Genomic DNA, 10990 nt, shown 5'->3' on the forward strand with positions numbered 1-10990 from the left:
ACTTCAACCCCCAGCTCTCCAGAGTTCTTTTGGAAGTGCCTGCTGCTCTGTTGGGCCTTCTGAGGGACTGCGTGTCGCAAGGAGCTGGAAGCGATACTCAACAAAGCCGAAGCGTGTCGCCGTCGCATTTCTGAACAAGGGTGTTGCCGCTGGAGTTGTCGCACTGCACCGCATCGAGAGAAGCGTCTCGCAACGAGGAGGAAGTGCGTCGCCGTTGCTCTTGCTGCCATCTAACTTCTGAACAAGGGTGTCGCTGCTGGAACTGTCGCATTGCACTGCATCGAGGAAAGCGCCTCGCATCCCCCGAGAAGCACGCCGCTGTCGGAGCTGCTGCCGTCGCATTTCTGAACAAGGATGTCACCGCTGTAGTTGTTGCATTGTGCGGAAGCTTCATGCAAACGAGCGAAGAGTGTCGCAGCGGAAGCTGTTGCCGTCGCACTTCTCAACAAGGGTGTCGCCGCTGCAGTCCACGCATCGAACCGAGAACTTCTCGTATCCCCAGAGAAGTATGCTGCATCTGGAAGATCGTCACGTCTTTATTTCTTTGCAGCTGAACTTTGCTGCATTCCTATCGCTGCAACATTGCTTGTCGTGGAAGCGCAACGCATCATAGGGTACATTGACGCAAAGTGTCTCATCGTAAGAACTAAACTAAGCTAAAACTACCATCTTAAAGTAACAGTATTGTGTATTTTTGTCGTTTATGGTCTTGTGGTAAATCTATATAAAGTATACTTATTTTTTTTATATAAAACCTTGTGTGGTGTCCATCTGTAGTGTTGTCACTGGGTTACTGTATGTGGTCACAAATACTTTACACACTGCCTCTGAGATAAGCCTTTCTGCTCGTGCCAAGCTACCAAGGGGGTGAGCAGGGGTTATTTTAGGAGTGTACCCCCTCACCCTGACTAGAGGCAAGGGTCCCTGTTTGTCACAAGTGCCAACTAGAGACCCCCAAATCTAACATCTATGCTGTGCACTGCTACAAGTTAGTTAACCTGGTTTGGTGTCTGGTTCTCTGACCCTTTACAGTCGAAACTGTCTGATGTTCTCATGTTTGTTCTGTCTTTAACCCTGCACAACACTGTAAAAGGGTTCTTGTCTGCCCTTTTAGCCTTTCTATGTTTGCCCGGCAGACCATACTTGTTTAAATCCTCAGTTTTGAGGTGGTTTATTTAATGTTTAACATACATGCTCCTTCCAAAACCATTTGTGCTGCCCCAGTCGGACCTTAACGTGATCTTGACATATCTTGTGAGTACATTCTTTGAGCCTATACTTACTTGTGGACTGTTTTTCTGGACTGTGAGAACGGTCCTATTCATTCTGAGTAAGCTAATTATGTGAGCGAACTACAGGCACTTTTCAGTGAAACTGCCCTACTCAAACTTCTTGTCAGACAAACTAGTGCTGAGCACTATGGTGGCTTTTTTTAACCTAATAATGTGACTCACTTCTACGTTGGTCATTTGATCACTTTACCTACATTCTTTGCTTCCCGCCCTTGAAAGAGAAGAGTCTCTATCAGTTTGACTTCCACAGGGCTCTAAGTTTTATATGGATTGTGCCAAGGTCCATCGAGTGGACAATCAGCTCTTTGTGAGATTTCGTGGTGTACAGAAAGGGAGGGCTGTGCAGGTGATAACCATATTGAGGTGGATAGTCTTCTACATTAAGATCCTCTACGCACTGTCCAAGAAGCATCTCCCTATGGCTATCCTTGATATCTGCCAGGCTGCGACGTGGGCACTATGCACACGTTCACGAAGCACTACTGCTTTGACAGTCTAGTCTGGCGTGAAGGACTTTTAGGCCTCTTGAGGACTTTGTCATTGAATTTGGTATCTATTCTAAAGGCAAGACATCCACAGTTAGAAGTATTCATCAAAAGAACAAGCTGGTTACTTTTGGTAACGCTCCTTTCTGTTGACTAGTCTATCTAACCACAGAATCGTCACAGCCCTCCCATATCACCATTCTGTGGAGTGACCTCTGCTTAATTTCTGAAACGACCCTAGTTAAAGATCAGCACTCTCAGCAATTGTTTTATGGTCCACATATTGAGGACACAGAAAGGTAAAAGAGAAGAAACTAACATCAATGTGCAGGGGTGGTGCTTTGTATATGGCTGTACTCAATCACTTCTGAAGTGGTATGAAGTCAACGTGGGGCAGTATGACCTGTGGGAGCTTTGCTGAAAAAGTCTTCTGATCCACTCTGGCTCCTGGGGGATTTCTAAAGCTGACGAATCTGTGGCGGCTAGATAGAGTATATACTTGACAGAGTGTAATAAGGTAATTAACTTCTTCATCTACAACATCAAGAATACTTTGTCAGAAGGTAAAACATTTTTCTGTCCTGAGCGATTAACTTTTACCCAGCCCCAAATTCAGCAGTGCCAGCTGCGAAAGTTACCTAGGTCCCTTCTGTACCATACCTCATAGAATAACATTGGATTATCACTTTTCTATTTTTTAAAGGACTTGATTTTTGATATAGCCTTTGATTTCCAGATAAGATTGTCTTAGTTTTTTGTGACAGCATACTTTTTTCTGTATCTAAATTGGCTTGGCTTTTTACTGTATAGCTGTTTTTTGTCATGCATTTACTGCATATATATTTATGTTCTCCAGCAAGGACAACTTTGCTGGAATTAATACTACCAAAGATGAGTTATTCTGCAGCGAAGCAAGTTTACCCCTTAACAGGAAAAATTTGTTTGGGGTACAGTGGCCATGCACATTGAGGTTGTAGCTTTTCCACCAAGGTTAACAGTGCAATGTCCTACTCATAAGAATGGGATATATTGGGTAATATTACTAAAATCACTTTTGTTGATCAGTTTCCTAAATATTCCCCCCCCCTCCGGGGTTAAAGATCTGGATATACTTTGTGGAACTAATATAATTCCAATCAGACAATCCTAGTATCTGTAACCCTTTGGGTCAGTTAACCATCTTAGTCCGTGAACTGGTGAAATGACTACAGTATTTGCAGTCTTCGAGGTTACACTTACATATCCCTAAACCAAGCCTGGTACAGCTGCCCTAGTAGTGGCCACGATCCTGTTAAAATATTTTAAAGATGTAGGATTGTCACATAGGATTTTTTGGGTGGGGCGGGGGGACTACACAATTACCAGAGCAATCTTTCTCGATGGAAGAAGGCTTCCAAATAAGTATACAAAAGTCAAGGTCGTGATGATCCAGACTATATTAATATTGCTCCCCAAAATAATTCAATCATTCCAAACATTAACTCACTATAGGTGTAGGACATCTATCATTGTGAGGACTTTGACAGCTGATTGTGAGCTGGCTCTAGCTAGGATGCTCATTGGTCCCAGAAAAATATCTAAACTGCCCTGTGTCAAGTTATGACTATTTTCTAACAGATGTTATGGAGATTGTTGCCATAAGAACTGTTTAGTAAGTGCTATATTCTCAAAGCAGAAACTTTAAACTATGCCCATGGTGAAAGCAGAGTTGACTATACCGAATCATTATTAATACTCCTTTGTCAAAAACATTTTTACATTTCAAACTATAAATTAAAGTGAGAGTTTTTTTCTTCAGTGCCTATGGAAGCCAGTGATTACTAGAGGTAACCAAGGAGGGGTGCTGTTGATTGCCATTAAAGACCTCCGAGTATTTCCTTGGATGCAGCCATACAGCAATTGAATTCAATAATTAGTAATTTTAAAGAAAACTAGTTCTTCTGTAACTGTGATAGGGCCCTACATGTTCTGCTGCATCCACATTCCGCTGCTATCTACTAGTTTCCATGAAGGTAAGGGCAAAACTATGGAGATGTATCACAAAGGCTTCAACAGTTTTCGTATCCCCTTCTTTACAGGTTTGGGTTCCTATGCTATAGGTAAAGGAGTGGATCTGTCAGGTAAACTACCGCACATCTCAAAGGGCTGTGTTAAACTTTGTTTTTGAGTGCATAGTGATCTAAATTTCTAGGATCCGTAAAAGAGGAAAAACCTACAGTTGGTACTGGATGAGCAGCAACAGCTAATGCGGTCAGGTTTTTAAAGCCTTCTTCAGTTTCCAGTGATTAGCGTGTCTTTGTAGTGAGGGTAGTAGGCATGGAGGCAGAATTCAAAATGCTAAATGTGCAAATAATTCTAAAAAATTCTCACTGCATTTTGTAAACCAAATTGCCTAGAATGAGCTCATCCCAATATTCAACAATTCACAGACCAACTGGTAAATCATTACACAACCCATACAGACACGTTTGACTCCTATTTAAAACAAAGAAAAACCACCAGCTCTGACCAAAAACACCTCCAAAAGTAGGCTAACCCAGCCTCTGCATTAATTCCAACAAATAACACACAATAAATTTATGGACCTGGTCAAAAACAGCAGGCCTGCCGGCATCCTTTCTGACCCATGTCCACCACAAACCTTCAAGAAAATTCTTCCAACTACCTCCGCTCCCATACCAGTAAGAAGAATCATCAGTAATTACTAAACTACAGCAATATTTCCAAAAGACCTAAAAAAAGCCATGCACACCACCATTATTAAAGAAAACAATCCTGGGCCTGCTTAACCCCAACAACTACAAATGGACCTTTCCTGGGCAAACAGAGAAAAAGCAGCATTCGCCCAGATGTCACAATTCATTGAAGATAATATATAATTTCAGATATTATTCTGTCCAGGAAGAGGCACAGAATCTGCCCTCATTGCCATCTGGGATGACCTTAAGAACACAGTTGACAGCAATGGGGTTGCTGCACTACTCTTGGACATCTCAGCTGCCTTAGACACAGTTGACTACTCTCTATTGGATCACATCGTACCTTCAAAACAGAACTAATGTCATCCATACCCCCGTCCAAAGCGTACTTCACAAAAGCAGGGATTCCTCAAAGCTCTATCATCTCATCTAAGCTTTTTAACATCTACAAGTCATTACCAGCATTGATCAATGAATTTCACCTCATGTGATATAACTATGCAGATGACACACACATTCTCCTTAAACTGGAAAGCCCCAGAGGCATTAGAAACTCACACATTTTCAGTTGCCTCAGAGCCGTTGATCAGTGAATGACATGGAGCCATCTCAAGTTGAATGCTTCCAAAACACATACTCGCATGTAGTGATTGGAAACCTTATGACCCGCTTGGCCTGACTATCTGGGAACACTGCCTAAAGTATTCAAGGAAGTAAGGGGCATATCAGCAACGCTTTGCGATAACTATCGCAAAGCGTGCTTAGCGCTCCTTTCCCTAACGCCCACTATCGCAGGTTTTTATCGTGGAGATATCGTGTTATTAGCAACGCGTATCTCCAAGGCGATAAAAATTCCTGTCATAGCGGGGAAATCGCTGTTTTGCAGAGAACATCGCTGGTTTTCCAGCGATGTTCCCTGCAAAACGGCGATAACCTTGCTGATACGACCCTGTGGTTGTATCAGCAGAATCCACCCCCTATGTTATGGGTGGCTAAGTGAAGCATTTAGCAGACGTTAGTTTTTGGAGAAAACTGCAGTTTTCTCCAAAAACTAACGTCTGCTAAAATGCTAGGGCATTCTTGCTGATAGCACGAAGCCGTGCTATTGATGTCCTGACATGTAGTGTATGTCAGGAACGCCCACTTTGCATCTGCTTAGAGATGCAAAGGTAGGCATAGTGCAAAAGGGTGCTAACATGCGAATATGCATGTTAGCACCCTCTTGCTGATAGGGCGATGGTTTTATCTCTGCATTTCAAGCCAAAAAAGCTAAGATAAAGCCCTTGCTGATATGTCCTCAAGAAACCTCTGAATTACATGGACTCCAAGCTATCAATGAATGCTCAAGAAGAACAATTAGCAAGATGCAGCTTCATTACTATGAAACCTCTGTGAGGCATCTTCCCCTACCTGGAATTTTCACACAACGGATTCAGAACTCTGCTGACAAACTACTCCTACATCTAAAGCCACAAGCCCACATTTTCCCTGCCTTGAAGGCCCTACATTGGTTACAAGTTGCCAGAAGATCCACATTCAAGCTGCTTTGTATCACCCACAAAGCAATACATGGAACAGGGCCACTCTTCATCAGGAATAAAATTACCAAAGATTTTCTACATAGGAACCTCACAGTAGATTGGCACCTCGCCTCAATATCAAGAAGAAAACATAGGTGGCACATCCTTCTTTGTCCAAGCAGCCAAACTATAGAACTCTTTACCACCAAACATAAGTGCCATATATAACTACCTTATCTTCAGAAGACTACTCAAGAGTTGGCTCTTCCCCACATAACCAACATACTCAAACATGTAGTTATATTGATTGTATGTGTGCCTGGATAGGTATTCTATTCAATCAATCAGTGCTTGTTGAGCGCGCGTACTCACCCGTGAGGGTCTCGAGGCGCAGGTGGAGGGAGGGGGTTGCAGGTCTGACGGGCGCTGTGGTTTATTTGAAGAGCCAGGTCTTGAGATCCTTCTTGATCTGTCTCAGACGGGTTGAGCCTGAGGTGGAGAGGCATGGCGCTCCAGGATTTGCCAGCAAGGTAGGAGAATGATTTTTCTCCGGTCCTGGTCTTGCAGATCTGACAGACCATGGCAAGTGCCAGTTGGGAGGTGTCTGCGTGTAATCGGAGGTGGCGGTGCAGGTATACTGGCCTAGCATTGTGGAGGACTTTGTAGGCGTGTGTGAGGAGATTGAAGGTGACCCTTTGTATAAATGTGTATAATAATCATGTGTCTAACTATATAGATATTTGTTAGTTCTGCTTAACAAATGTACATATCACTTATGGTTCTATTATTCTGTGTTTAAAATGTATATAGGTCTCTGCATAAATAAGTGAATTTTTATCAAAACTATATCTACAATTGCTTCACTATTGAATAAAAAAATGAATAAATTAGCTTAAAGTACAGCAACACTTGAAAGTCTGAGTTTATTAAATACAACTTAAATCAAGATATATTACCTTACTTATACATATGGACCTTCCATGTAGTTGTGTTTTTATATTTATTACTGTACTCCTAATTCAGCATCTCCAGTGCACTACCCTATATCGCACCTATACCTCTCTCAATCTATCCTCTACTTCCACTCATCCTAAACCTCAATGTACTACCCTATTTCTCACCCTACACCTCTCTCAATATATCCACTACCTCCACTCTGACTCATCCCAAACCCCATTCTACTACTATGGTCCCCAAACTAACCCTTTCTAGACTATTCCCTCCTCTACTCCTTGCATCATCCCAAACCCCCCCCCCCCCGCCCAAACCTCCTCCTGCTGCTATGATCTCCAAATAAGCAAGACTCACATGTCCATTCAAATTTCCCTATACTAATTCACCACTAATCCTGTTTGGGCTCCGGAGTAGTATGCTACTAGTCGAAAAGCCCTTTGGTCCCTCATCGGGGTACCAAGGGCTTTATAAAGGCAAACTCGCCCCTCTTCTATCCCTCCACTATCCTTTTTTAATCATAATAATAGACTTGCATGTCCACCGCTCAAATTAATTTTCGTATTACCCTATACTAATTCACCAATAATCCTTTTGGGTTCCGGATTTGCGGGCTACTCGCCGAAAAGTGTCTTAACGCCTCGTCAGGGGTAGTAAGCGCTATATAAATATTAATAATAAAACCATTTGTAGAGCGCATGGTTACACTATAACAGTGTGTCCCCGCGCTATGGAGGAAAAACCATCCAGCAAGCAAGACCTTCAGCACTTGGTACCACAAGGGAGGGAAGGGGTAAAAGTACTGGGCTTAGGTTTGAGGGAATAGGTATGTTTTCAATTTAAGTCGGAATCTTGCTTCCAATGGTTCCATGCGGAGTTCGATAGGGAGCTCATTCCATCTCTTGCAAGCTAAGTATCTGAACAAGCGACCTCCCATTCGTGCTTTGAAGATGCGAGGAACCTGAAACAGCATGCTCCCAGATGACCTCAAATTGCGTTTTGGGCGATGGATCGTAAGAAGCGTTTGAAGATAGCTTAGCCCTTTTCCCTGGGCTACACAATGTGTAATACATAGTGATTTGAATAGGATACGTTCCTGCATGGGTAGCCAATGGAGGGTCTTAGGAGCCTGTTTCCCTGAGGCTCTTCCAGACAAATTCAGGACCAATCTGGCAGCCGAGTTTTGAACGCGCCGCAGCTGTTGTAACCCTTTCTTACTCAGGCCAATAAACAGGGAGTTTCCATAATCCAGGTGGGGGGTAACTAGTGCATGTATGACAGATTTCCTGGTGTCAATGGGTAAATAGTCGAGTACTTTACGTATGGTTTTAAGGACTCCATAGCATTTGCCCACAAGCCTTCCAAGTGCTGTCCATAGGATAGGCTGGAGTCCAAGAATACACCGAGGTTCTTCACCGTTTCTGAGGGGGAGGGTGTGGGCCCCAACTCAGATGGCCACCAGGCTGATGACCAGATTGTGGGAGCTCTTCCAATCACCAGTAACTCGGTTTTATCGCCATTAAGGCGTAGAGAATTGTCACTCATCCACTCAGATACCTCCTTGAGGCAGGAGGAAAAGTTCATTGCTGCCTCATTCTGGCCTTGGGCGAGGGTGATCATCAATTGCGCATCATCTGCGTACGTCACGATGTCCACTCCGTACGGTGCCACAATTCTAGCCAGGGGTTCCATGTATATGTTAAATAGCGTCGGCTCAGACTCGAGCCCTGAGGAACGCCATGCCTTAACCATTTAGGGGAAGATTTAAACGGTGGACAGTGAACTTGGAAGCTTCTATCTTCTAAAAAGGATTGTACCATTCATGGGCCGGTCCTTCCACTCCTATTTCTGTAAGGCGGGTCAGCAGCGGGGTATGAGATACGGTGTCAAATGCCGCACTCAGATCTAATAGTACCAGCGCTGCCGTCTGTCCCTTGTCTACTATTTGTCTAAGCCTCTCTGTAGAGAAGAGAAGGGCTGTCTCGGTTGAGTATCTAGCCCTAAACCCAGACTGAGACGGGTGAAGACGCTGGCCCTCTTCCAAGAACTCCATGAGCTGAGTGTTGACAACTTTTTCCACCATTTTCATACAGAACGGGAGAAGAGAAATAGGGCGAAGATTTGCAAGCTGAGAGATGTGGAGGGTAGGTTTCTTTTTCAGGGGTATCACCTGAGCCCTCTTCCATTCATCTAACACGTGGCATTCCTTGAATGAGAGAGCGACCATGTTGCTAATATGGTCTATTACCACCTCAAGCTGGTTCTTAAGACGCTTGGGTAAAGCTGCATCACAAGGGGAGCCTGATGAATACTGTTCACTAGTCTCAGCATTTCCTGTCTGGGAGGTACTGTTAAACACTTTAAATACATTTCTTTGACAGGTGTCGTTCTGTTGTTAGAATGATTAGTAAGCCGATCAGTCTCAGCCGGAAAGGAGGTGTATATTTTCTCTACTTTATTCACGAAGTGGTCCGCAATTGATTAGCAGATTTCTTCGGAAAAGATGTCTTGGGCTGTTATCCTAGTTGGAGCCGTAAGCTCTTTGTATATAATAAACAGTTCCTTGGATGAATTATCCGCGGATTCTATCCTCTCCTTCGGGAATGCACCTTTTGCTATTTTTATGAGTCTATGGTATTTTTTCAGACTGTCTTTATATTGCTGTTTGCACTCTAAGTTGTAGTTTTTACGCCAACTACTTTCAAGACATTTGCACGCCGCTTTGGCCGCCCCTAGCTCTTGATTAAACCACGGCGCAGTTTTAGTCCGCCTGGCCCATGCCTTCGTTGTCCAAGGCGCAACCATATCTAGGGCCTTCGCCATCCATTCTTCATGGACCCTCCAAGCCCCGCTCAGGGTATCACTCAAAGGTGGTGCCTCCTTAAGCAGTGCCAGTTTATAAGCTTCTTGACTAAATTTTTTACACTTCCTACGTTTAGGGTGCGGGAATTTCGACTCCTCCCGTTCTACTTGGCCTAGATTCAGCCTAAAAGGAATAAGACAGTGGTCCGACCAAGGTACACTAATGGGGGGCGAGACCTCCACTCCCTCCCAATTCGAGAAAATGGGGTCCAGCAGGTGTCCACATTGGTGCGTGGGTATAACTGACTGAAGTTCCAGCATTAGGGGTGTCATTGCCATCACGACCTCCTGCGCCTCCCTACAGTTTGTATCCTCAAGGTGAAGATTTAAATCCCCCAGGATTAGGAACTTGCTGTAGCGTAATGCAGGCTGGGTGGCAATCTCTGTCAAGCTATCAGCAAACTGTGAGGTCGCACCCGGGGGTCGGTATATCAAAAAAACAGTAATCGTATTTTTCGGGGAGATTTTTATGGTAAAGAACCCCGCCTCGTTATTCGTGATTTTTATATAATCCAAAGTGCATGGTAACTCCCTTTTGTGTATCATCGCAATACCACCACCCCGCTGAATCCCCCTATCGACTCTTAACAAACAGTAGTCTAAAGGGAGGGCCTCCAGGATTTCTGGGGTGGATGTCTCGTCCAACCAGGTTTCGGTTAGGAAAAGCCCATCCAACCGGCGATCTAATAAAAGGTCGTAAATTTCTACTTTGTGCTTCTTCAGTGAGTGGCAATTTAACAACGGCATGCGCACCTTATCAGCCTCCTTCTCCAAGCCCTTAGGAATATGAGGGGTAAAGGCGCAGCCAGTGCACTGGAACGGGAGACTATCCACGTGCATCTTGTGCTTACATTCCTCTTCAATCCTGGGGCGCAGTTTCACCAGTTGTTCTCTAGTGTAGCAGTCTTTCGGTCCCTCGCATATCACTGTGGGCATGGGTTCTGGCCCCTGGCAGCGACTGGTCGCAGACGGGCGCAGACGGGCTCGCCGCTGGCGCGCCCGCTGCGCTCGTCCGCTGCGCGTCCGAGGAAAGGTGAGCATCTTATGCTGGTGAGGGTGGGAGGGCCGAGCAACTAGTCAGCTCACCCTCTACTCACCCAAGATGGCGTCCAAAGGGAAAGCTCAGAGGCAGCACCTAGTCGGCTGCTGGGGGGGCAAAATTAGCAATACAGGCAGTGTAT

Source organism: Lissotriton helveticus, chromosome 10 (assembly GCF_964261635.1).
Source record: "Lissotriton helveticus chromosome 10, aLisHel1.1, whole genome shotgun sequence".
Taxonomy (NCBI): domain Eukaryota; kingdom Metazoa; phylum Chordata; class Amphibia; order Caudata; family Salamandridae; genus Lissotriton; species Lissotriton helveticus.